The sequence below is a fragment of the Tamandua tetradactyla genome, chromosome X (genome assembly GCF_023851605.1).
Source record: "Tamandua tetradactyla isolate mTamTet1 chromosome X, mTamTet1.pri, whole genome shotgun sequence".
Classification (NCBI taxonomy): domain Eukaryota; kingdom Metazoa; phylum Chordata; class Mammalia; order Pilosa; family Myrmecophagidae; genus Tamandua; species Tamandua tetradactyla.
In genome coordinates, this window is record NC_135353.1 from 77,294,376 (window position 1) to 77,299,694 (window position 5,319).

At 37.9% G+C, this 5,319-nt stretch overlaps 1 non-coding gene across 1 annotated transcript; it reads left to right on the forward strand.

The window, feature by feature from the left end:
- The first annotated feature begins 1,629 nt into the window (after positions 1–1,629).
- Positions 1,630–1,763, forward strand: LOC143672385 (small nucleolar RNA U109). Its single transcript, XR_013169837.1, has one exon. It is a non-coding gene; the product is annotated as a small nucleolar RNA U109 (small nucleolar RNA).
- The last annotated feature ends 3,556 nt before the right edge of the window (positions 1,764–5,319 follow it).

The window sequence follows — 5,319 nt, forward strand, 5'->3', positions numbered from 1 at the left end:
ACTCTTAAGGACTTGAAGACTGCAGAGGTGGTGATTCCCACCACATCCCCATTCAACTCTCCTATTTGGCCTGTGCAGAAAACAGATGGGTCTTGGAGGATGACAGTGGATTATCATAAGCTCGACCAGGTGGTAACTCCAATTGCAGCTGTTTTTCCAGATGTGGTATCACTGCTTGAGCAAATCAATACATCCCCTGGTACCTGATATGCACTATTGATCTGGCAAATGCTTTTTTCTCAATAGCTATTAGTAAGGACCACCAGAAACAGTTTGCTTTCAGCTAGCAAGGTCAGCAATATACTTTCACTACCCTACCTCAGGGGTATATCAACTCTCCCGCCCTATGTCATAATCTTGTCCACAGGGACCTTTGATCATTTCTCCCTCCACAAGACATCACACTGGTCCATCATATTGATGATATCACGTTGATTGGGCCTAGTGAGCAAGAAGTAAAAACTACTCTAGATTTACTAGTAACACATTTATGTGTCAGAGGATGGGAGATAAATCCAACAAAAATACAGGGGCCTTCCACCTCAGTGAAATTTCGAGGTTGTCCAGTGCTGTGGGGCATGTCATGATATCCCTTCTAGGGTGAAGGACAAGTTGCTGTATCTGGCCCCTCTTATGACCAGAAAAGAAACACAGTATCTAGTTGGTTTCCTTGGATTTTGGTGACAACATGTTCCTCATTTAGGTGTGCTACTCTGATCCATTTATCGAGTGACCAGAAAAGCTGCTAATTTTGAGTGGGGGCCTGAACAAGAGGAGGTTCTGTAACAGGTCCAGGTTGCTGTAGAAGCTGCTCTGCCACTTGGGCCGTACAATCCAACAGATCCAATGGTACTGGAAGTGTCAGTGGCAAATAGAGATGCTGTCTGGAGACTTTGGCAACCCCTATAGGAGAATCACAATGCAGACCCTTAGGATTTTGGACAAAAGCCTTACCATCTGTTGCAGATAACTACTCTCCTTTTGAGAAACAGCTTTTGGCCTGCTACTGGGCCTTAGTAGAGACTGAATGCTTAACCATGGGCCACCAAGTTACCATGAGACCTGAGTTGCCTATCATGAACTGGGTGTTGTCTGACCCACCAAGCCATCAAGTTGGGCATGCACAGCAGCAGTGTATTGTAAAATGGTAATGTTATATAGGGGATAAGGCCAGAGCAGGTCCGGAAGGTACAGGTAAGTTACACGAAGAAGCGGCCCAAATGCCCATAGTCTCCACCCCTGCCACATTATCTTCTTTCCCAGATCAGAGCTATGGCTTCTTGGGGAGTTCCTTATAGTGAATTGACTGAAGAAGAAAAAACTCGGGCCTGGTTTAGAGATGGTTCAGCACGATATGCAGGTACCACCTGAAATAGGACAGCTATAGCATTACAACCCCTTTCTGGGATGTCCTTGAAGGACAGTGGTGAGGGGAAATACTCCCAGTGGGCAGAACTTTGAGCAGTGCACCTGGTTCTTCATTTTGCTTGGAAGGAGAACTGGCCATAGGTGCCTTTGTTTACTGACTCATGGGCTGTTGCTAATGGTTTGGCTGGATGGTCAGGGACTTGGAAAGACCACAATTGGAAAATTGGTGGCAAAAATGAGGAGGAGTTAAAAATATTCACATTGCATCTGGAAATGTCTGTTTTTCATTCTTTAGGAGCAGGAATAGATCCATAACATGCTACATTAACCAAGGAGTTCTCAGGGCTACCAGCCTTATAGAAGAGGTTGAGTGGTAGAATATTTCTCCTACATTGAAAAAAAAATATTCACAGATTAACAGAAATAAAGAGAGCCCTGCCATACCAGAAATACTAAAGGGAGTTCTGCATGCTGAAATGAAAAGACAGGAGAGAGAGAGGTGTGGAAACGAATAGAGAAATGAAGATCATCAGTAAGGATAACTGAAACTGTAAAAAGAGAGACATGAAAAGATATGACATATAAAATCCAAAGGGTAGAATGGATGAAGTAAATACTGCCCTTAGAGTCATAACATTGAGTGTTAATGGATTAAACTCCCCAACTGAAAGACACAGATTCACAGACTAGCAGAATGGATAAAAAAAGTATGACTCAACTATATATTGTCTAGAGAAAATTCACCTTAGACACAAATGGGTTGAAAATGAAAGGTTGGAGAAAGATATTCCATGCAAAGAATAACCTAAAAAAAAGAGCCAGTGTTGATATACATATATCATATATATGACAAAATAGGCATTAAATGCAAAACTGATATAAGAGAAAAAGAAGGACACTATATATTAATAAAAGAGACAATAAACCAAGATGAAATAACAACTGTAAATGTTTAGGAACCTAACCATGCTGCTCCAAAATACATAAGGCAAACGCTGGCAAAACTGAAGGGAAAAATGGACATCTCTATAAAAATGGCTAGAGACTTCAATGCACCATTCTCATCAATAGATAGACTATCTGGACAGATGATCAATAAGGAAACAGAGATCTAAAATAATAGGATAAGTGAACTAAACCTAATAGACACATACGGAACATTGTCCCCCCCAAACGGAAGGATATGCATTCTTCCCAAGTGCACATTGATCATTTTCCAAGAGAGACCATATTTCGAGTCACAGACATGTCTCAATAAATTTAAAAAGATTTAAATTACACAAAGCACTTTCTCAGACCATGATGGAATGAAGCTGGAAATCAATAACAGGTGGAGAACCAGAATATTTACAAAAATATAGAAGTTACACAGTACACTCTTAAATAATCAATGGGTCAAGGAAGAAATTACATAAGAAATCAGTAAATATCTTGAGACAAATGAAAACAAGAACACAGCACATCAAAACTTTTGGGATGCCAAATGTCACATCAACAGATGAACAGAAGAGCAAAATGGGATATATACATATGCTGGAATTTTTATTCAACAGTAAGAAGGAATGAAGTCTTTAAGCATGCAATGACATGGATGAAATTTTGTTAATTAACTTAATGAAATTAATTTAATGAAAATTATGTTAATACTTAACATTATGTTAAGTGAAATAAGTCAGATATTAAGGACAAATATTGTATGATCTCATTGATATGAACTACTTATAACATGCAAACTCATAGACATAGAATATAGGTTACAAGGATATAGAATGAGGCTAAAGAATGGGGAATGGTTGCTTAATATTTGCAGAATGTTTACTAAGTTGAATTTAAATGTTTGGAAATGGACAAAGGTGATGGTAGCACATTAGTGTGAGAATAATTAACCATGCTGAATGGTGTGTGAATGTGGTGGAAAGGGGAAATTTAGAGTCATGTATGTCACCAGAGGAAAAGTTGGAGGTTAAAACATGAGAATGTATAACACAGTGAATCTTGTGGTGGATGACGTCTGTGATTAATTGTATAAAAAATAAGTTCTTTCATCAACTAGAAATGTACAATACTATTACAAGGAGGTAACAATAGAGGGGTCTATGAGGGAAAGTGCCTATTGCAAACTACGAACTACAGTTAACAGTAATATTTTAATACTCTTACATCAGCAGTAACTAATGTACTACATCAATACTATAGGTCAATGATGGGGGGATGGGAGGACTTGTGTTTTCTTCTTTATTTTTATTTCATTTTTGTAGTAATGAAAATGTTCTAAACTTGATCATGGGGTTGTATGCACAACTGTCTGATGATATTGCCAGCTAGCGATTGTATACATTGGATGGCTTGTATGGTGCATGAATATATGTAAATAAAACTGCATTTTTAAAAACATCAGAGCCAGATTTGGTCAGTGGGAGGACCTTTCAAGCTGGCTTCTATGTCTTTGTGTCATTACCCTGTGGGTTGGTTATCTTGGTGATTCATCATCACTAATAAACACTTGAACATGAAGAAAAAGACTTACAGATTGCAGTGAAGGCAGTGTTGAGAAGGAAATTTATAGCCCTAAATGCTTACATTAAAAAAGAAGAACGAAAATCAAAGACCTAATTGCACATCTGAAGGCACTAGAAAAAAGAACAGGAAGCTAATCCCAAAGCAAGCAGAAGGAAAGAAATAACAAAAACTACAGCAGAAATAAAGGAAATTGAAAATTAAACAGAGACAATTAACAAAACCAAAATTAGTTCTTTGAGAAGATCAACAAAATCCACAAACCCTTACAAGACTGACAAAGGAGAAAGAGAGAAGATACAAATAAATAAAATCAGAAATGAGGAGGGAGGTCATACTACTGGCTTAATAGAAATAAAAGAATGTTAAAAGGATACTATGAACAAATGCATGCCAAAAAATTAGACAGCTTAAATGAAACGAACAAATTCCTAGAAATATATGAACACCTTACCCTAGTTCTAGAAGAAATACATGACCTCAACAGACCAATTACAAGCAAAGAGATTGAATCAGTCTTCAAAAACCTTCCAAGAACAACGAAATAAAGCCCAGGACCAGATGGCTTTACAGGTGAATTCTGCCAATTATTCCAAAAGGACTTAATATCGATCCTGCAAAGTGTTCCAAAAAATTGAAGAGGAAGGAATACTATGAACTCATTCTATGAGAACAACATCATCCTCATACTAAAGCCAGATAAAGATACCATAAAAAGAAAATTACAGACTTATTTCTCTTGTGGATAACAATTTGTCTTATGAATATAGACTGTATTTTATACATGATTGTTTTGTAAGCTCACAACTTCTCTAATTAAAAAGAAAAAGAATGCCTTCCTGAGGAAGTGAAATCTAGAGGATAAACAAAAATCAGTCACACAAAGATCAAGTAGAAAGATTGTTCCAGGCAGAAGAAAAAGTGAAATTGAAGGCCTTGTATGTTACTCAGTGTGAACTTAAAGAAGCTTAAAGGATTTGGAGAGAAAAGAGTAATGGAGAGAAGAGAGTGATAGGGAGAATGGTGAGAGATGAGGCTGAATCTGTGAAATCTTGTAAGCCACTGAAAGATTTTGGTCTTTACCCTAAAGGCACCTGCAATTAACTGAATTGTTATAAGGTAAGACCTGACCTGATCAATTATTCATTTTAAGGATCAATCTGGCTGCAAAGTAGAGATATATATGGAAGGAAGAAAGACTGGAGACAAAGAGGCCAGACACTAGGCTCTTGCAGTCTTCCTGGCAAGAGGTGAGAGTGAGCAGTGACAGTGAACATGGAGAGAAATATTTAGATGGTAAAATCAGTAAAACTTGGCAGCTGATTGGGAAGGAGGTATGGAGTGTCAAGGTTGACACCCATATACCAGGCTTGAGTATCTGGTTGAACTGTAATGCTATTCACTGGTATGTGAAACATCAGAACAGAAACAGAC